Genomic DNA, 24,026 nt, shown 5'->3' with positions numbered 1-24,026 from the left:
TGACACAAATATAATACGACTGCATATTTTAAATTTGCATTCACGTCTTTAGATCATTGTTGGTATGATATAATCATATAATCGAGTGCTGCCGATTCGTCGACTTCCGATCATCAACCGGAGTCGATCTACTGCAGAATAAAGATCTTCTCTAGCTCCTTTCACTATTCTCGGTACTTTGCTACATACTGCTGCGGTTTTGTGAGCGTTTACTGTATCTTTGGTACGAATGTATGGCTGCAGTGGACCAGCGGTTATTCACATCGACTATTGTTTGCATCATTATCCGTTGGGATCTTTCGTGGTACTTCCAAATTATGCACAACGGCCACCATCTACGTTGCGCTATCCTTTCTTTTTAAAATGATATTACATCAAGGATCCATGTTTTACATGTATACGTTAGCACTGGTAGAATGGTGCCAGATTCTTGTGGCAGTGCAGGCGACTCACTTAGGTGTTGGTATCGTTACTTTCAAATGACACTAACTCCGTTCCGAAGTGATTTCGTCATGGCCGCAACGCCACAAGAATCTGTTGGTCGTCGTAAAATCACTTTATCAGATATTATAATATGTGCCATTCGCAGATAAAGTAAAGTGTTGAATAAAATGACACTTAAATGTTGAGATATAAAGGGGCGCTATAGGTACATACTTATTGGAGACGAAAAGATCACGTGCAGGGAACTAAGAAATAGTGGGAACTGAAATACCTAACGGGTGTGGAGTAACAGGCAACCGATCTCGAGTGTGGAAGAATATGGAATAAACCTAAACACGTGTCAATAATAAGTCATTATAAGCTTGTTCTTCGTTCTGACAACTGGTCTCGGTTTATACATTCACGCTCATTGAATATTGGTGTATTTGAAGGTTGCAACACACACTATAATGTGTGATTCATTTTAGAGGGACATTCACACATTCAAAACCCTGCGTCAAAATGTAGTGTAGTGGGATATAGCCTATCGGAATTCTATTTATTACTCTGTTCTGTGAACACGTGGCATATGAAAATGCACACACTGCACTGGATCGGTCACGTACATAGAATGCCGGAACAATTACCAGCAAGACGGACCGTGCACGCATCCAAAGACAGCACATGAAGACTGGCAGCACTAGATTGTCCAAGACCTATTAAGAGTTCTGGTGACAACAATTTTGGCGTACACATGAATTAATATTAAATGAGGAGGTTGCTTGTTCGCTTTCGCTATGCCAACAATAAAATTATGCCACGACTTTCATACTGACATACAATTCATAGGTAGAAAAAAGTATATCATTATTATTTTATTTTATCACGTTTATTCATTATTCAATAACGGCTCGTAAAGTGCAATTAGCAATGCTATTGTCTTTTCCGGAGCAGACTTCAATATTGTCACGGATTGTTAAGTTATACCAGATTATAAAATAAAACAATGGGTTTTTTTAATGATTTTTACCTAGTTAGATTCTTGCAATAAAATAATTCCATAAAAAATGAAATAAATATTATCGGTATTTTCAAATCAGGACATATAACATGAGGAATGCGATATCTCAAAACGGAAGTGAATTCTGGGGAATAGGTCAAAAATGCTATCTATATCATGACAGTTTGAGCCAAACATGGCCGGTTACTTTGATAAATTGGAAAATTCGGGAGGATTAGCCACGAGAGGGTTCAATAAAAGATCAACAGGCATCGTCCACCCGGTCGACTTTAACCTGTTCTCTACCTAGCCAGACTCTTAATGTAACCTTACAATGTTTGGTTATTTTGTAAACTAGGAGGGATATACAGCCTTCTTCCTAGCCAAATTGAATATTATGTGTTGTAATAATATAAAAGTCTTAAAATAAATTCTATCTTCGGACTTAACTTTCTGCCGTTTATTCTAAAGTAACCTCCTAAGCCCGGAGGTGTTAGTATATGAATCTGTAAAATTTGTAAGAATCGCACTTATTGCAATGTAGGTAGAGTTTGTTCGTATTTGATTTTTGAGTTGGAGAAGGAGGTACAATACGCTTCTTCTTTCATTGACGTTTTAGGTTTATTGCAGGAACCATTCTCAAGAGATAATATATTGAACTGTTAGATGGATGAATTCGAACGCCGCTCTAAGCGTGTCGAAAAGGGTTCGGTTTATCTGGCAGCGAACGCTGTTCAGTGAAAATGGAAGGGGGTTGAAATTAGGGCTGTCACACGGAGCTGCAGCAAATTGAAGACACACGTCGCTGCAAGCTGCCATACGTTGACGCGGATACTAGGTCGGTTTGGCTGTGACTTTTGTATTCAATTTGCTGCAACTTGCAGCACTACCAGCCCAGCACTACACTCGGTCTTAATAAAGCGCCTCACGTTTGGTTGTGAAGCATCAGCATTTTTTTTACGACTGGTCAATACATTTCTTAGGAGCAGATACCCAAGACTAAAGTCACCACGCGAGTGTACTTTGACTGACTTTACTGTGACTCATTCCGAGGGAGAGAGGCGCATTATGAACTATCACAAAATAAATATAACTAAGTATATCTGTCAGGAAAATTCATTTCACTCGTTTCGACTGTTTTATAATATTTTAAAATTTATCTTTTTTCAGCTTTTTTTAAAAATCTCAGAATCGAACATAGCACTGCCCCAATACTTTATATATTATTTCGTGACGAATTTTGATCTCACGTTCGTTTCCTTCAGGCGATTTGTGATAGCGCTGGAAAAGAAATTTTACTTTATAACGTAAACAAATATAGCGAAAGTGAAATTGCTTCAAAATAGGTAAGTAAATAAATAATTGTTTATATTATGGCCAGTGAGAAATAATAAAATTTCAAAAATGGAACGCATCGGTGGCATCCGATAATGTGTAAACTTTCTTTCGACGAACGCAGCCAATAAACAAAGAGTTAAAATACCTCCCATGTGTCAAACGCCAAAATTCAATTTTGATACACTAAAATATAACCGCGCTGTAAAGGCAACGTCCGTCGCACATACGAGGTATTTCAACGTGAAGCGCGCCTTCTACTTTTTTTATTATTTATCGGCTATTGAGTGAAGATTCATCTTCGTTATTTACAAATGCAAAATAAAGAAATCACTATAGTCATTGAACCTCGACACTAAGAAGTATATTTTTATTACCTACTAGTATTAATTATTACTTATTTTATGATGTCTGAATGATTACATACCTACATACCTAATCGATTTGCGAAGTAAATTTTTTACCAAACACACGATATGATGCCATAGAATAGCCTGTCTCTAGCTTATGGTAGACTCTAAATACGAGTCTTTCGAATCGAACAAGTGGTAAAAAGTTTATTATTTTCTTCTTCTATTGATGGCTCCAAAAAAACAAAATGGCGGCTCGCATTCTGGTTTGAAGTCTGTTGCTTTGATTACATAACATACGGACGCATTTATCAGTGTTTTACGTGATTATTCATCTTCAAAATAGTGATCAATTTATTGGTTTTGGTTGACTGCATAAAATGTCAAATTAAAGTCGCATTAATTATACACTTTATACAATCCTGTGGATTCAAGTATAGAATGCTAATTTTGGTAATATCTGCAATATGAAAATACCTACCAAATTGGGTGAATTTGAAATTATAATGGAATGTCATAGTAAAGTTGAGGTGTGAAGTTCCCTTCAAATGAGCCTGCAATGCGGATTCCTTTGTATCTAACTTAAGCAGAGATCAGACTCCATCTCTATAGAATACGGTGTTTCTAAACATCTTTGTCTTCTACCTATCTAATAAATGGGAACTTAAACTTCACGAATTAAACATAAAAATAATAATCCTAAATTACCGAATTGACCATATCAGTGAATCTCAAATCACATTGTTTTCAACAAATTTCGTAGAAATGAATGTTTTTTATGACAGATCTGGGCGAAAATTTAAAAGTTACAAACGAATTACAGGTAGGCAGGGGCGGTTCTACCTTGAGGGTTCGTGGGGACCATCCCCACATCGTTATAAGTCAAAAATACACGTCCGATATTTTTATCATTGTCATAATATATCTACTTAATTACATGATTAAACACATGATTACAAATCTCGTTCTACAAAGTATGTGAATGCATTAGCGTTAGTCTACACATACTGGGGAGAGAATCAATTAATAACACCTAGGTTCAAAACTGATTAACTGAATGAGATCCCTGAGGTTGATGCTGCGAAACTAAATACTGGATATCTGGCTCAATTTTTGTGAGGAACTATTCAGGCGGTTTTAAATTTAAATTGTCACAGATAATTTTATGAAAACATAATGAAAATGTTTTTAAAACCCCTACCGCCCACCACGAAAGCTGGAACGCTCACCAGTGGGCGGTAGGGACCAGGTTGACTACCCCTGGTCGAGCAGATAAAGTTTTCTGCATCGTCTTTCGTGCAGCCTGATGCCGCCGTATATGGTTACACAGGGTATGGAATTACAAAGAAACTAGGAAAACTTGAGCTACGTGGAAAAATCTGTTACCTATATTATAATTTGATGCAAGACTCTGGTAACACTACAGACACCCGAGTAAGTCAAGACTACAGACAATTCTTTTTTTAATAATATTTTTTACCGATAGTAAAATCGAAATATGACTAAAACAAATGAGTGAGATATAAAATATTCTAGACAAAATTAAATTAGCGAGTGTCGCATTTACAGAGAAATTTGACTATGCTGACACCTTGTAAAATCTCTATATATATAAAAATCTCGTGTCACGATGTTTGTGGTCGAACTCCTCCGAAATGGCTCAACCGATTTTTATGAATTTTTTTATGTATATTTTTTAGGTATGAGAATAGGTCAACAAGTATATTTCATACCGCTAGGTGATTAGGGTATCTCTATCCAGAAATTTTTTTCTTTTATTTTTTTGAAAATTTCTTTTTGTATTTTTTTTATTATTTTGCATCAAAAAATACCTATAACCCCAAATTTTCACCCTCCTACCCCCACCCTCCTATTTTTTAATCGCGATTTTATTATTTTTGTATGAACAAATTTTACCGTCGTTCGTATTTCAAACAGAACGAAATTATTTATGTTGTTGAATGACTGATGGCGCTACGTCCGAGAAGAATTCAAGAGAAGTGTCGCGTCATTTTGACATTTCATTCGGCATATCACAACGCAGTGCGTGCACAATTTTGTATGATTTATTTTAATTTATCTATTTCTATGTGCGTGTATTACAGTGCACAATGCCATCAAGACGCAAGGGGGGCCATTTGGGCCGTTGAACGAATAAAGCAACAAACATGCAAAATAGTAGAGCAGAAAGAACAGACGAACAAATCCAACAAGATAACAAAAACGTGCGTGTAAGTATGTCGCAATTGCGTGCATCCCAATCACAAGAGGCACGAGCTGAACGAAATCAACAACGACAATTGGAACGGAGCCAAGCGCGCCGGTTCGTAGTTAACATACGCAGAGCAAGTGACCGACAACGCCAACAAGTACATCGAACATTTACATCCGCTTCGTTCCTTCGTCTCGCATTCGAGTACGAGCCAGATATTGCATATTCCGCTCATCCGAAAGTACTGATTGGTGCTATGAACAAAGAATGTCCCCATTGTCATGCGCTCAAATTCAAACATGAGTCAGCCGGGATGTGTTGCGCATCAGGAAAAGTGCAACTACCAGAAATTGAGATACTACCAGAACCATTGAACGGCTTGCTCATCGGCACGGTTCCAGATTCAAACCTATTCCTGAAGTCCATTCGCACATTCAATTCATGCTTCCAAAAGACTTCGTTCGGAGCAACAGTCAACAATTCCATTCTACGTTCAAAATCAAAGGCCAAGTATACCACAAAGTAGGCTCATTGCTGCCAATGCCAAACGAACCACATAAATTTTTACAAATCTACTTCATGGGCGGTGAGGACATCAATCATGTGGATGCACGTTGCGGCTATAATAGCCTCAATTCGCCTAATGCTAGGCGCATCGTCGGCGAACTGGACGCCCTGTTGAATGAGCACAATGAATTATTAAAATTCTTCAAAGCACACATGCACGAATTGCAAAGTGACAATCACGCTATTGTCATCAATCCTGATAAAACACCAGCTGGAGAGCACGTGCTTCGATTCAATGCACCTGTTGTTGACGACATTGCTGGAATCATGGTTGGCGACCGCACATCGACGCGAGAAATCGTGATTCGAAGAAGAAACAATAATCTGGAGTTCATCGCTGACACACACCGTTCATACGACGCTCTCCAATATCCGCTAATTTTCTCGAAGGGACAAGACGGATATTGCATAAACATTAAACAACGAGATCCTGTCACAGGTAATTCATTCATTATGAACATCATTACTCATTTTGAATTGAGAAAATTAATGGTTGATGTTTTTTGTTTTTATCGGCGGTCATCATCTGCAGCGCTCTATTCCTCTTTCTGTCATATATCCCATCCCCACACACTTACGATACATTCGTTATTTTTTATTTAACAACCAAAATATTCACTAGAAATAATTTATATGGCAGAACAACGTTTGCCGGGTCAGCTAGTAATATCATATATTTACATAAAGATGAGACGGTAAAAATAAACAACAGTTGGGTAAATAAATATATTAAAAATAACCATGCCAAAGATGTTGTTTACAAAGTACTTACTTTAGTTCTCAACAGTGAGTGATTCCTAACCTTATTATTTTGAGGAACCCTTTTAGACTTTTTTTTAAATATCGGAGAACTACTACATACTCAGCGACGAAGAGGCATTTGGGTTTAGGTAGGTAGGTACACACTACTATCAACGTATAATAATAACAGAATTAAATGGAGTCAGTCGTTTTAATATCTAAAATTAATTATGACCGCTTTGTATGCAAAAGTGATCCAGAAGTTATAAGAGTTAGATTAAGATTGACGAAAAGATGTTATGGACTTAATTAGTTGGAATTCTTCTTCGACCATGTCCGATCCTAATAAGATCATATGGGCCTCCACAGAGTGTAGGTTTGTTTTTACAAGAAATCGATGTCAGCCACTTGTTCAGCTCGACCTGTTCCATACCCTGACTCAAACACAAATTGAAAAACAATATGTGTATTTGCCAGGCTCAGGATTCGAACCTGAGACCCACGACGCTGTGGGACGACGCTTAAGCCGCGCGCCCATCGTGGTTCAAATAGAGCTGATGAAATAATACACGCAAACAGATGCATTGTTTATTCAGGGGTAGGTATTTGTCACCACCCACGATGGCCGCGCGCTTTAAGCGTCGGCCTATAAGTGACGTCGTGGGTCCCAGGTTCGAATCGTGGGTCTGGCAAGTACACATATTGTTTTTAAATAAGTGTATCAGTGAGACTGACATCTATTTCTCGTAAAAAGAAATTCTGTTAATTCAAAACATCCACCCTGTGGAGGTCCATAGGATCGGACATGGTCGGGTTTTACTTTCAAATTCAATTTTAAGAACTGTGCGTGCATATGAAAGGGTCTTCTTTTTCCTTGTGTGCCGATCACCATAGTGGCAATCTTTGCACCATTATTTGCAATACCTACGTAAATCATTCAACAGTACCAGTGTACCACCATGGGTACGGCAAAAGCGATTTACATGTGCAGTGCCACGTAATGCCGATATACTTGCGAATCGCTGTAGAATGAGTTACACCTGGCCGGCACAGTTCGATAGAACCGAATTGGTACCAATCACGGAGGTTATTAAGCCACAAAATGCGGCATCTTCCTCTGGTGACTTTTTCCTTGGATAACGAGTTGGGGAACAATGTAGGTAGGTACTTTTGTCCTCTCATGATGAACACACGAGGCCTTTTGCCGACTCCTAGTATAAACATACCTATCTTTCTTTCTAGCATAAGCTATCATTAAAATAGAAGATCAGGTAAATAATATACATACACTATTAACTATTATTTTTATTCAACGAATAATTCACAAGATTTAAGAATGTAACATTCTAATTAATGAACATACATAATTTTGAACGTGACGTCGGTTAGTAATTAAAGCAATACCTACTTTGATTTAAAATACAAAAGTCGATCGCATATATCGCGTATAGTAGCTCAATTTGGAAAGCGCTTCAGAGAGTATTAAAAGCCATTAGTTTAGATTATAGAAAGCCATTAGTTAAAATGTGTCGCAATTAAGTATGACGCCTTTAGCATAGTGGTCTATGTGCATGGGCGCGATACCCGAGAGATGCAGGTTAGGGGTGTTTTACTTTTCAAAAACATTTTTTCCATTGGTTCTAATATATTTTTATATTTATTAATTTATTATAAAGTGTTTTCAAAATTATGTATGTTTAAAATATGCTATGCTTTATAATTAACACAGGTAATCGTGTCAATAACACTTACTTGTGGTACATATTATGAATGACATAGTATTTCTCGAGATCGAATATCTAACTCAGTCGTCTAATGCGGTAGTCAAGTAGGTAAGTGATCCTACGTAGGACATGCGATGCCAAGGTTCGATTCGACCAGTTTCTCAGTCGAAAGGTCAAGATGGATTCCGTAGTCGTTGAACACTGTATCACACCGTAAGGTGCGATCACGATATCCGAACGAAGATAAAGCGAAATTGCAATATGTTGTCTTTCAAAGAGGTATGATTACATTGATATTATAAATAAAGTAAATGACCATGTTAGATTCTACCAAGAATTTTTACGAGGAACCGTGGAATGCGGGATCAAAACGCGACCAACTGCTACTAGGACGGCTGCTCTACCAACTAGGCCACAATGAGAAAAAATAGTGAGAACCAATGGCGAAGGGTTGAGGGTTGAGATCTGACATAAATAATGCACACTAAACTTTGTCAGTCATTCTAATTGTACTATTCCACTTGAGCCGTTTTTTGCGACCCGGGTTTCGCCTGGACACAACTTAAATCCACTAGAATTTAAATTTAAATTCCATCAAGTACCCTCGGTCAAGAGTACTCATATTTGTCAGTCATACTTATTTGATTTAATTGAACTAATAATACAAATTGCAGGTGGATTAAAGTAAGACTGAAAAGGTGTGTAGTATTTTTGTCAGATCTCTACCTACAGCCTACATATTATATTATACCAATGGTTTGGCCAGCAAAGATTTAATTGAATTTTAAAAACTAGACAATTCAATTTGAAATTTGCATTCTTAGTTCAATGGAAACAAATAAGCATGACTGATACAAGTGTAATGAGCTCTATTTATTTCTAATCTCTAAGTTCGATTCCCGGTGAGGTCACAATATATTTGTGATTTTCCTATGTTTCACTTCTATTACTAATTACACTACAGTCATTGGGCCTCGTGGTCTGTTGTAGTGTTAAAAAAAGAGTATTTATGAATATACAAGAGTGATACAAAAACGAAGAAACCTATGCATATTGAATTTTACAACTATAAATTTGGCTAGTTAATGTGCATAATATCCATTATTAGTATTTTTTTTAATACCGAAATATTTTCGGTTTCTTGAAAAGGGCTTAGGAAGTAGGTACCGATAATGCTCATTTTTTATTATAGTCTCCTTGTCTCGGGTACTAAGTTTTGTGATTAGTTCTATAAGAATAAGCAACAGGATAATTCGAAACGATTTAAACGTTAACGTTCTCGGATCGGGTTTAACCGAGTAGAACCTTGATGCGTAAAACGGCCATTATATAAGCAGCTGTTACAATAAATACATGGCTTCCATATTAAGTTCGTATGAACCCAATGCGGTAAGAAAAGGAAAAATAATTACGCTGTCCATGTTTGCACTGGAATTTCCTCTATGCGTAGGTCGGCGCAGTGATCTCTTTGTGGATATTTATTTATAGATAATTATTATGCATTAAAAAAAACCAGTATCATTTCAAATTCTAACTTAGAAGTATTTCATTGCATTCAAGGGTGTACCTACATCGCGGCAGTCAGGAGGAAGACACGGAGGATTTAAAAAATCATGCCCATTTCCCGTATGCTAATAATGGTCATCGTTTACACGTGCATGAATCTACTGCTGGCAGTACGTATTATCGCATCCATAACAATAAAACGTAGTATTATCGTGCGAGTTGCAAGACTGCATGCATGGACCAAAAAAACTTCTGAAGTTTCACGGGATAGTAAATTACTATCCCTTTGCAACTGTTTCAACTTGCGCAGTAGAACGACAGTGGCGAACCGGTTACATGTAGGTAAGTTGTACGTATACAATTCACCGCATGACACTTTTTCGTGAGCCGCAGTACGTGAAACATGTGTTCGTATAACATTCAATCAAATGGACTCTAATGTAAGAGAAATTCAAAAATTGCGAGTGCCATGAAAAGGTGCATGTTGGGCATAACGCGTAAAGATCACAAAATAAACCAATAGATAAGGAAACAGACAAAAGTACCCGATGTGATAGAGGTCGCTAAGTATGTGAAATGGCAATGGGCTGGACAGAGCGCCCGGACAAATGCCGTCATACAGTTGTACCTGGGGGGCACTAAACGTCCACAGGGACGCCCTATAACTCGCTGGATAGACGAACCCGTAAAATTCGGTGGATGTACGTGGCAGCAAAGAACTAGGAACCGAGAATAACGGAGGGAGCTATGGGGAGGCCTTCATCCAACAGTAGATCGACATTAGCTAATGATGATGATGATGTTGATGATGATGTTGATGATGATAACTGAATGCGTTTAGTTTCTAGCACGGGTTTCACATATTTCTCCACACTCGAGATTTAAAACTACTACCACACTAAGAAAGTAACGCACAATCCATTTGTATGTGTTCTCTGGTCCAACCACTAACTATTCGCATTGGAAATTGGACGGTGGCCGTGCGACTTGTAAGTATGACACGCTCTATAATTCCATCCACCTCATACATATAGGACGCAAATGTAAAAGAATTACCATTCTACCAAGAATCTAGTTACTTGTTTTTCATAGTCATGCTTCCTATAATAATACCTTCATATTATACATAACAATATCTAATATAATACTGTAGGTGCTATTTATTCACCCCAGCTACCTGCACAGGAAACATCTTCAATTAATTCAAAGGCATTGCATCAAATATGGAAGTGTACATTACATTTTGAAGCAATTAAATAACACGCCAGCATTCAAGCGTGTTTACCTTTGACTGACACACACAGAAGAGCTGGAAATGGAACCGGGACCGAACACAGAACCCTTTAAATATTTTGGAATTGGAACCCTTCTTTCCGAAACCGTTTAAAAGTTTAGTTTCAGTGGTTCCATTTTTCATAAACTTCTACAACTTCTACTGACATAACTACTTGACTTGGTCGGCTAGTTGGCCACTACACTAATGAATGGTCGGGCGCACTGAACAGATTAATAAATGTAAAGGCCATCACATGCAATGACGTCCCGAGACAAAATGCCGCCCCTGGGCAGCGCCAAAATGTCGCCCCATTTATTATACAGTATTTTGTATCATCCGTGCACGTGTCGTTTCTAGTCACCATGGACGTCGAAAGGCAACGGGGAAGTAAGCTAGACATCGCGAACTCGACAAAAACATTACAGTCCTGTTAAACATTTTAGGATGTTAATTAATACATTTTGTTTCCAACCAGTCAGCTTAATGGCTTAAAGAGCCTCATGACTCATGCACTCAATTATAATTTTGAACTGTTTTAATAGAATTAATTTTATTGTTTCCCTATGACAAACTGCTTGGCACGTCAGACAGTCAAAAAATAAGATTTAGGAAATTTCGGCACGCGTCCGTAAAAAGGTTCGCGAACCCTGAGCTAATACGTATGCAGCACGTCGGGTATGGTGGCATATTAACATTACCATTTGGCAACACGCTTTTTTGTGTTGACGTCAAACGATCCCACGGAGTTTTTGAATTCGCTTAATTGAAGCTCTTCCTACAGTATTGAGTCATTATCGGGCAATAATAGAGCGTTCGAATAAAACAATAAGAAATTTCAACAGAATTTCGTTTACACGGAAAAGAAAAGGTGTTACACCTGTATTATGCATCTACTCAATTCGTAATCATTATCATCGCCGTACGCAGTGAATCGACGCTGCTGGATGGAGGCCTGTCCTAATTACTTTGACTCCTCGCGAAAGTTATTCTCTACCACGCGCATCTGTCGAATGAGTTCGTCGATCCAGCGGATTTTAAGGCCGATCTGTCCGACGACATGCTTTTCCCTCCACCACCCGCCACGTCTCCACACTCGTTATGCAGGCGTATACCGTGGCGCAGCGAACGATAGGCGCTCTTCAGATTTGTGCTGAAAGTGTCCCAGGAGCAACTTTCAAAGACCTTGGTTGGCGTGCACTAGAGTGTGCGTGATCCCTACTCTGTCCGACGACTTCTATCCATGGCCCCCCCACAAGGTGTGGCTGACAGGGCTCTAGCCTAGGGGCCCAGGATCAGGGAGGGGGCCGCCGTAGCGGGTGGACCAGATAAAAGAGATAAACACACATAAAACATTAGATTTGGTCTAATAGTAAAAAAGGCGCTATTTTACTTCAGGATTATTACCTTTTCAAAATATACGGTTGTGCTATGAATTTTTGGTTGATGTGTGTTCATACACGACAACTCCATGATTCGATGTGTTAAAAAATCGCTAAAAAATACAACGAATTTTATTTAACCTCGAAAACTATTTTGGAAAACGTCACTGGAGACTGCCTTTAACCTTAGCGATAAGTAGGGGGACCGGCAAAGATCCTGGCCTGGGGGCCCGTTTCAGGATGTGGGGGCCATGCTTCTATCACATCGCGTACTTTTGTCTGCGTAGTTTCTTTTGTGGTCTTAGAGGTTCACTAAGTCACCGCCCATGACGACGATCGGTAGGTGAGCATAACCAAACGCAGTCCGTGTTCTGTCTAGGACAGTGGCGAAAGATGCCAGTTGAAGATAGGTAGGATATGGTAGGTAACTGTAAGAAAGTCCTAGGACACACATATTTACAGGACTTGAATTTGAATTTTGTTCATCTACGCACGCAGTTTTGTTAGATGGAAATTCTTAGATCTATACTGGCCAAAAACTGTTGATAGAGAAAATACATTTAAAATTTTCTGATGGCACCCAAGATATTTTGATGAATTAATCCATTAACATCACATGCCTGCAGGTAGGTCCAATCACTTTAATATGATTGCATATTATGCTGGCGTTGTGCATTTGAATTTCTTTGAAACAGCTTGTTTATCTTGCCCTCGCTACAATGTAATTTTTTGATATAAGCAATATTTCTTAGATCTAACTCTTTTTTTCTTTTGACCATGTCCGATCCTAATAAGATCATATGGGCCACCACAGAGTGGAGGTTTGTAATGACAGATATTTGTTTTTTACGCGAACTGGATGTTAGCCACTTGCTCAACCTATTAGGTCCATATTACATACTATAACTCCAAACAATTGAAAAAAACAATATTTATATTTACCAGACCCAGGATTCTAACCTGGGATCCACGACATTATAAACCGGCGCATAAGCCATCGTGGACTCCTCTAACTAAGATAGGTAGATCTAACTAAGCTCAGAAAAAAACTAAATAAAAATTTATCATAAGTACATAGACAGAGAAAAAACATTCCATTAATTCTCAGGGCACCCAAGTAGCTCCCCGATAGGTTTTTAAATTCGCAGCAATCAATAAACAAAAATACTGAACATAGGTACATAACATGAAAACACCTCGGATATATTATATTATAGGTATACTAGAAAAAATCATTTTGAAAAAAAAATGCGATGCTCGACGGGATTTGAACCCGTATAACCAATGGTAGGTATTAGCTTTGTTTTCTTTTGTTAAATCATAATATGTAAAATGAGTGTATATCAGAATAATGCGTTTTGAATTTGGAATGGTTTACAAATTATAAACATAATAATATATCGGAGAATACTCCTTACGAATTGAATAATAAATATTAGTATTAGATGATTGTTCTAATTGACTACGCGATTATCCAATTTTCCCTATCTTCCCCTTCCACAATACTTGAGGAAATTTTCGTGTGCGGATCGTTGTTCCAGATAGGGGAGATTTAATTGACTCCGACAGCTTGATTAATTGGAGACGGGAATCTCCATTCGTTGTTAATTTGTTTTTACGATGCAAACACTGTTAAAACGTAAAACAATCGAATTATTTCCAAATGGCATTCGTAATAAAACGATGGCGCAACGCGTTGGCAGACTAACTTGTTAGCTGGTTGTTAAAGTAACCCAATTTGGAAATAAAACAAAATAAATTACGAGCGATGCACCAATCGGCGTATTAATTGGCTATGTGCTGATGGGAAACAAGCGTCTCTCCGCTATTAATTTGTTGTCTATTCTTATTTAATTCGTATAGGCAGCCGAGACAGATACGCACAATGGCCATAGACAACTTACAAGATATCTTCACCTCAGCGACTATTGGGTAGGATTTCCAACTTGATTTTTGAAGAAAATTTAATTCGCGTATTTGCTTTACTATATAGGCCACATCCCTATGCAAAGCCGTTAGTTAAAATTTGTCGCAATTAAGTATGACTCCTTTAGCATAGTGGTATATGTGCGTGGGCGCAAAACCTGAGAGATGCAGGTTCGATGCCTGCGGGGGGTGTCTTACTTTTTTCAAAAAGATTTTTTCGATCGGTTATAATATATTTTCTCAGAAGTGTTTTCAAAATTATGTTTGTTCAAAATATGATTCTGTTCGAAAGAAATACATGTTTCCGTGAAAGTAACTAAATATATTGAATAAAAAAATTGTTAGTTAGTTGTTAGTTAGTCATACATATTTTGTTCATTCATTATGGCTAAGACATTTGCAGCAAATTGTGGTACCTAGGTAGTTCTTGTTTGATTTCTATTGAATTCATTTTGAATTAAACAAGAACTGCCCTGTGCCACCGCATTCTACATAAATTTATAGCGCGTATCCTGGACCTTAGAACAAAAATTGCTCTCGAAACCTTTCACTACACCACCTAAGGCAACCGACTTGGTAGAGCGGCAGTCCACAAAGCCTTAGGTCGCGGGTTGTATCCTGCGGCTGGACACAAAAATGCATATTGTGTGTTGGATCCAGTGGATTTACTATAACCTCCACTCTATGGAGACCCACATGCTCCACTTAGAAGCGAATGATGATGTCTCTACAGTGACCGACTGGAGAGGGAGGTTGGTTATGTAGTCGGCCATGGATCTAGAATCTAGATGGATAAGCTTAAGCAAATAAGTCTACCACAAACACAATTGCAGAAAACTGTGTTTTATTTTATCGAATCTCTTATCTTTTAGCAATAATTACGCAAAAGGAACTACAATTAAAGAAACAGCATTAAAAATACTTATCACTCCGATCTAAAGAGTCTCCGGTACCTACGTCTTTAGCGCCAGATTTTGGCACATCTCCATCCAACAATGCATTATTCTTTCATCAGCGATTACCACACAATAATATATTATCATCAGCCAGCCATGTGTGGAGATATCAAGGCTTCCCCATTATGTTGCTGTTTAAAATAGTAATTTTCTATTAGATTACCTAATGCGCTTGAGATTATTACTCGCGATAGCATTGATAATAATGCGTTTATAATTGGGATGCACTGGTCAACAGAAGGTCCGCGATTTTGCCTGTGATAGTCACAGAAAATGGATAATGCCAATTTAATTTCCGATCGTATCGTGCCGGGCCAACAATTTTTTTTTGTCCGATGGGGGTAATAGGTTCCAAGACACTGCACATACACGTGGAACTCTGCCATTCTGGGCAGTGTTAACCTGTGTGTCCCTGATAACTATCTTAGAAATAGCGAGCATCAGTTTTTTATTCTCCCAAGGTGCAGTACCAACCTGCCACTGGTAACGCCAATTGGGGGGCGAGTTTAGGTGGACGCTATTTTATAAATTCTTAAAATAGGGTCTCCTTAGCAAACTCGTGTACTTCTTTGAACTACTATAGATGTATAATTGTATTTTATTGCGTTTGTATGTTTATATTATGTTCTCTTTTTATATTTTTATTGTTATCCCTTTTATTACTTTTCTTTTTCTTTCTTCTTTATAAAACTGTTTCATGTCATGTTGTGAACGTCTTAAACTTATAATTTGTAATGTCCACAATATGTAAAATAACTAAATTGAATTGAATAATTATTATTGAATTAACCATTGTCACATGTCATTGCAACCTTTTGCACTCTGGTTATTTTTCACATGAAGTACAGTAGAACCTTAATATAAAGGATTTGTAAATTCAGTATGTACCTACACGTCATATTATATTCTCTAAAGTTGTGATCAACTGACGTCACTGTCACGCTGTCATGGTGACAACTTTAGTCTGTGTTTCGTCATTTTGCAGAATATTTTGAACGATCACCACCTCTCTAAATTCAATTATAGAGAGTGCCAACATATATAATATAATATAATGTATTAGCATTTTGAATTATTATTAATTTTAACAGTTTCTAAGTGTTAAAATTACTTGCAATGTTATATCCATAGACAATATTTTGAACAGAATCTAACCTTCAGACCATAGATAATAGACAATAGTATTATAGAAAATACATGTGCCAACCACTAAAAACGTGATTTTGACATGATTCAAAAAAGTGTAGACATCTAGAAAATGATAAAAACGTCATGCAGGTGTCGATGCAGTGCGGTTCAACGTGAGGTGACCTCATTGTTGTTTTGGTGATTTCAGCAGATTTTGCTAGCTGACAAAGTTCGTTTAAAGGTTCAAAATGTGCTACGGGATAGGACCATCAGTCTGATAACATTGTAAACACCAAGAAAAATGACATTACACACTTTTTCCCATAGCGGTAATGATGTCACGTGATAGTCCGCGACATGCACCATAATATAATTCGCGCTTAAGTATCGCATACGTGAATCATTCATGTGAAACCGCTCTAAACACGGACGCAAACTGGCGGATAATCATCGCCTGTTGTCTACGATTTTTACAATCAAATTATAGACATCGGGGAGGAATGTAGTTATTGTCTCTGCTTTAAGAGCAAGTTACTTCCTCGAAATGTAAAAAAAATAAAAATAATAAGTAATGTAATTTTAATATTGTATTGTATTCAAATGAGACCTTCCTTCCGTAGGAGAACAATATGGCTGTCACGGAGCCGTACGCCTTGCAATGTGATGTGATGGGCCAGGCCGGTATCGAGTATCGGTTCATTATAACTGGTATTAATTCGTATTGAAATAACGCGCATGATTGCATTTAGTGACAAGATACTTTACTCGTTTAACTAAGTTGGTGTACTACTTTGAAGAGAAATGAGCTTAAACTGATACTGAGGCTAAGAACAAGTCACACGATGGGTAAAAGATTTGATGTCCTCATGGGAAGAAGCGATTTGTAGCTCTGCGATGAATGATGTTTTGGAGGACATTGTACATATAGCAGTACAATGCCTTAAATATGAACGACACAGAGTAAATCTGCGAATTGCGGATATCTATGAGAATGTCGACGAATTGAAAGAACGGAAGAGCTTGGCTAAATTGCTTTAACAAAATTGTAGTGACAACTTGATCGGTGGATCCTCTCCTAGATGAGAAGAGGCGACATAACAGCGAGTCACAGTCAAATACTCGGTAAAATCATACAAAAACAAAGTAGGTGTAAACACTGTAAACAAACAAAAATATTGAATTCCGTTTACTTCTTTCGGTCACAAAGCATAGCTGTTTCAAGTACCGATTATCTACGCAAACACCACCAAAAACAAATTAAAATAAATAATTTACATACATTTAAGTAGTATATAATAGAGTTTAAAATGTTAGTGCACTGCATCCGCGGTGCGTGTATTTATTTAAATAAATCATAGATAGAGCAATAAATTAAATTATAAATGCTGTTATGTCAACTGTTTAAAATTATTTAGGTATTTTAAAAGAATCACATCTGAAAAAATTACGACATTTATTTCAATCGCCAAAAAACGACGTTGCTATGTTTTGCTAAGCTATCAACTATGAACCAGGTTTATAATAATTACTAGTTAGTTCTACAGAACGTTAACATATTTGCGTTTGTGCATTGTGGACGCGAAAAGATTCTAGGTGCGTCAGAATAATTCACATATAAAGATTTTTTTTTAAACAATTTACCGATTTAGTACGGGCTGGAAATGGTGCCGCAGGCGAATTTTTTCATCGATCACTTGTATACTAGCTGTTGAGCAGAGTTGAACTCACCTGTAAGAAAAAGGAAAACGAAATATTAGTTAAGTTAGATAACATTAAATTGATTATAATAAATTCAATTAGGTACGATATATTGCCACGATTTAAAGAATTTTGTAAGGATGACGCAACAAGAATAATCAAATAGTTTCGACTGTCAAAAGAGGGATTCATAAGAACATTTTATATTAAAACATTTGACAGGCATCCCTGGATGATTTTTAACGAAATGATATATTTTGAAACGTATAGGTAAATCATTCTACAGTGAGACCATAGGTACCGCAAAAGCGGCTTTGTAGTGGTATTGTTTGCTAGCATTGCAGCAAACCGGCGAATCACTTATGGTGCTACTACAAACTACAGAATGATTTACCTCTACACACGTGCAAGCATAGCTATCAAATTAAATATATTTTAGACGTTTAGACCGATCATTTTTAATCAAAACTACATTCCACAAAACCACACGTCGCTACTTAAAATGGAACAGTAAAAAAAATCCCGAAATATAGCTACCATACACTAGATTAATAAGAATGATATAATTGCGAAGTCAATCGACAGACGGTTAGTACATAAAACTCAACAACATTACCAATAGTAAACGTGCGCTTTTTTACATGACATATTATTCTTCAACACGTGTTTAAGTTTATCAGATATTTCTCCAGTCATGAATTGTACATAGTAATACTATTAATTATACAAATGTTTTGTAAACAGCTATTTTATAACTTGTAAACAGCTTTAATGCAATGTTATTGGTTGACGGATATAATATATTATCTTGGTATGGAATATGCATAATTTAGAGCAGGGGAGGGCAAACTTTTTGGCTGGAGGGCCAAATTCAAGAATTCAAAATGAGTGGCGGGCCGCAAGTAAAATACCATTTGAGTCACTTGGAGTCATAACTCACATATTGCAATTTTGTCGTTTTTTTGTTAAATATGCCAAGTGATTCTAAATGAATTAATCTATATACAGAAAAATAGTTGAGTATCAAAAGTCAATTCAAACCATATGAAAATTGTTGACAAAGTTCATTGTTGGTGTAATAATTCGCATATTTCAAAGAATAGAGTTTTGTCACCAACGCCTTCCTAACCAATCGGGGACCTCTATTTCTCATAGTATGCTGTATGTCTGCAACGCTATGAGTATTCGGTACATATATTTAAAAAAAAAAAAAAAAAGTTATTCGACTCTCTCACTCATTATTATTCAAGAGAGTTCAATACTTTTCTTCTAATTACAAAAAATAGTGCTCTGTTGGTTTTTTGCGATTATCTCAAAACTTGATTTTTGAAATATGTGAGTTATGACTCTAAGCTACTCATTTATAGATATACACTATTTATTATCACGAAAAATAAACATTATAAAAAAAATAATGAGAAGAATGAAACGTTGTACATTTTTGAACATTTTTTTCAAATTCAGGTGTTAATTTTGTAGTTGAAATTCTCAAAACTGCTTGTAAATGGGCGTCGGAGATATTTGATCGTAAAGAATTTTTATTGAGATTCATGATCGAAAATGTTTGTTCACATATATAGATCAATCCAAAAATAACGAACATTTTTCTTGCATAATCTTTAAGTTGGTCGAATTTGTCTGAATTGAGGGCATTGTAAAATTTGGAGATTTCTTCACGACGATGCAATTCTCTTAAATCAGTGTCACACTGCAGATCAATAATCTCAAGTTGTATCTCTGTTGGTACACTATCAATATCTATTGAAAATGGATCGCGTACTATTATCTCTGTTGGTACACTATCAATATCTATTGAAAATGGATCGCGTACTATTGCTAAACAAATTTTAATCTATTGTCAATATTTTTTTAAAAATATATAAAAAAGTTATTCGTTATCAGAAGTACAATTAATGATATCGGGCCGCAAAAAAATACCCGGCGGGCCGCAGTTTGCCCCCCTCTGATTTAGAGAGTGACAGTGGAGTAGCGTACCGCTTCTTAACACGATTCAATTAGACCAGCGAAAAAATGCGAACGCACACCACTAGCCATGCCCAGTGACAGCGGGTGCTTCAGTGCATGTGATATTAAGAGGAATGAATATTTAATAAGACAACGTATATTATATTATTATCATCAGTCATCACATTTGAGAGAATTATATATGAATACGTAATACTATTTTTTAAAGGCGCCTAAAAGTTAGGTGTAGATTAGATGACAATCGTTTACCTCGTACAAAACTGTTAAAGACTAAACAATCAAAAAATACTTTGACAGTGACCGTGAATATAATTTTAACGTATTACGTTTTAATGTCCTAGATGTCTATTATTACGATAAAACAACTTTGAAACCAAATTATTTTTGTTAATTCTATTTTAATTGAGTCATTTACGTTGACAGCCGTTTCGAGCTATAAAGCAATCTTTAGAAGGGTCGTCCAGGGGCGTACCAAGCGGGGGTGTTAAGGGGTGCGAAACACATTTAAGTATAATATTTCAATAAAAAAAAACAATTTGTCTCGTAAAAGTCATGTAAAATGTCATAATTTTTGTTATGACTATTTTGACGACAAGAAAATCATACCACCTGAAAATCAAGAAAAGGTAGGCGCAATTGAAATGGCCGATATTTTGACATTCGTCGATTGCCTTTCGGCGCTAGTCTGCCTATAAACGGCCGCATATTTTTTTGCATTGTGTGCTATATCCCCGACTGCTGGAAGAGGGGCTTACTTAAGGTAATCCCCAAAGCTGGCAGCCGAGAACCGTCTAGCCCCAAAGCCTACCGCCCTCTAACACTTCTGCCCGCTCTGGGCAAAGTGCTGGAGAAGCTACTGTGCCGCAGGATTGAAGCCCACCTGGAGACACACTCGCCGCTTTCCGATAAACAATTTGGATTCAGAAGAGGCAAATCAACAGTCGACGCCATAAGGAATGTGATTGCCATTGCTGAAAATTCCCGCCGTAAATACGTCCTAGGAGTTTTCCTGGACATTGCAGGTGCGTTTGATAGTGCATCCTGGCCTCTTATACTTCAAAAGCTCCGGCTGAAGAGACTACCAGGAAATTTGTTCGCGTCAATTCAAAGTTATTTCAAAAATAGATCGATCGAGTTTCGAGTTGGATCAACCACAATAGAGAGGAACACCAGCATGGGATGTCCCCAGGGCTCAATCCTCGGGCCCCTTCTCTGGAACGTACTCTTCGACGATCTCCTTAGAATTCCGCTTCCAACCGACTGTACTGTCATCGCTTACGCAGACGATGCGCTGCTGCTGGTCCAGGCCGACAGCAGGGCGAAGATTGAGAGCACCGTTGGCGAAGCCTTAGCATCAATTGAGGCATGGGGTAGATTAACTAGACTATCATTCGCACCTTCCAAGACAGAAGCCATTGTCCTCAAAGGACCGAGACGTCTTAGCTGTTCGAGACTACCCACAGTCCGATTCGGTGACACGAGAGTGAAAGTGTCGAAGATCGTCACTTATCTAGGCGTCAAAATGGACACAATGTTAAATTTCCTACACCATGCAGAAACCCAAGTCCACAAGGCTGGGGTGGCCTTCCAGAGGATCGGCCGCATGGCTGGTGAAGGATGGGGCTTAAAAGTAAGGGCGCTCAAGATCGCCTACGGCGCCATTTTTATGGGAATCGCGGCTTATGCCGCCAGTGCTTGGTGCCCGCGCATTCCCAAAAGTGTCAAACTTAGAATCTCTCTTTTAAGAGGACAGCGCATCGCGCTCCTGTCCATTACCAAGGCCTACCGTACTACCTCAACTGACGCGCTCCCGGTCCTGGCCGGCATTCTTCCACTTGACCTGCACATTCAGGTCAGCGGCGCTTCAATATTGCTCCTCAAGGGCGAGGAGGCCGACGTTGGTGATTTTCACCTCGCCCCCCCCCCCCCTCGGCTAGCTGGCGAAGGAGTAGCACTATTGAGGCGCAGAATAGACTCATTTCGCTCGATGCGGCCTTTAAGACCTGGCAGCGAAAGTGGAACGAATCGACCAAGGGCCGGCACACATATACATTTTTTCCAGACATACAGTGGCGAATGGAGATAACCAAATACCTGACTCCAGACCATTACACCAGTCAATTTGTGACTGGTCATGGTGGATTCGCTGGCAAGCTCTTCGAGCTTGGACTTGCAAGCCGTCCGACATGTCCATGCGGAGGGGAAATACAGGATGCCAACCACATCCTATGGGAGTGTCGGAGTATGTGCTCCGAACGGGAGGAAATGCTCAGGTCGGTCCAACCAGCTGTTGGACCCATCGGCCCGTCCGACCTGGTTGCTACTAAGGCCAATTATCTTGCTTTCAAAAAATTTGCGGCGTCTTACTACGGGCGTGAAGATCTCTTCACATAAATTTTGCTGCCTGTATGATTAGCTTCGTTCTTTAATTTAATAAACAAGTAGGTTCATTTTATTTTTAGTAATTTCCATGTGCTTTTTCTCTACCTGGCACTTTGCATTAGAGTAAACTCAGTAAACTCAGTCAGAGCTCACTTTGAGCGTAGCAATCTAAGTCTTGGGCATCTTCTCCCAGGACACTCCCAGGCCAATTCTTAGATGCTTCACATCACCAATTGATGGGTCCCGTGATACTCTCGATTAAGACCGAGGGTGGTACGGGGCGGGTTTTGGTGTTGGGACTTTAACTTCTCTGTGTGCTATATTTTAGGGTTCCATGTAAATTGTTCGTAAAACATTTCACCGTGAGCTTTCTTCGGACAGAGATGACCGTATACTATACGGTCTCCAATTTTATTAGATTCATTATGAACATTAATTAAATTTTCATTGCTGATTTCGATAAAATTTATGAATTCATGAATTAAAACCTAACCTAACATAAAAAATAATCCAGTATATCGGCTATTTTCAAAATTCGTTTGCTGCTGGCTTCCTGTAAAGTGTAAACCGACAAGAACCGTTTTTTATTTAGACATCAATTTTATGTCAGTAGGTACTATACGACCCAAATAGGTTTTTTCTTTTTTTCTTCTTTCGACCATGTCCGATCCTAATAGGATCATATGGGCCTTCACAGAGTGGAGGTTTGTATTAACAGATTTTATTTTTACGAGAAATGGATGTCAGCCACTTCCTCAACCTATTAGGTCCATACTCTGACTCATACACAAATTGAAAAACAATATTTTAATACATCTATGGTGTAGGTACTTGCCAGACCCAGGATTCGAACCTGGGACCCTCGACACTATAGACCGGCGCTTAAGCCACGCGGCCGTCAGTCGGTCTTTAATATACGGTCATATATTTCCGATAAAACATTTCACGATGAAGTGTGATACGGCAAACTGTTTCCGGACACGATATTTTAGCGCCATATTTTGAACTCTACTTATAATTTATTTATTTAAGAAGACAAAACATTGTGGACATAAAAAAACCAATATTCAGGACGTTCATAACATGATATTTACATTATAATTATTACTCTCACAAGATAAAACAACATAAACAATTGTATACAATAAAACAAAAAACAAAATGCAAAATATTCCATCGAAAATGTATATGTCTTTAGGGAGCGCATTTACTAGTCTTGCACCCGTCGCTAATGGTGTCTGATAGGCTAGACTCGAAGAAACAGTTCTGACCCAGAATAGTTCATGGCTGCGATCACGTAGATAATTAATTGACAGGCAAATTCTGTAGGACGCCAGGATTAGAAACCATTCCTCGTGAGAACAGGCAAAAAGTTTCAAGTGCAGAAATCACCTACGAGATTCAAGAGAGTGAAAAGTGAGCATGCCTTGTAGAAAG

The 24,026-nt window shown here is 38.0% G+C and overlaps 1 protein-coding gene across 1 annotated transcript in view; it reads right to left on the bottom strand.

Annotated features, from left to right (window-relative positions):
• LOC147069866 (uncharacterized) overlaps positions 1-24,026 on the bottom strand; it is a 226,061-nt gene that overhangs the window by 31,406 nt on the left and 170,629 nt on the right. The window lies entirely within an intron of this gene.

The sequence above is a fragment of the Rhyacophila brunnea genome, unplaced genomic scaffold (genome assembly GCF_057557595.1).
Source record: "Rhyacophila brunnea isolate RB1 unplaced genomic scaffold, BYU_Rbru_1.0 scaffold_23, whole genome shotgun sequence".
In the NCBI taxonomy this organism is placed as follows: domain Eukaryota; kingdom Metazoa; phylum Arthropoda; class Insecta; order Trichoptera; family Rhyacophilidae; genus Rhyacophila; species Rhyacophila brunnea.
This window is presented reverse-complemented; position numbering and strand designations above follow the sequence as displayed.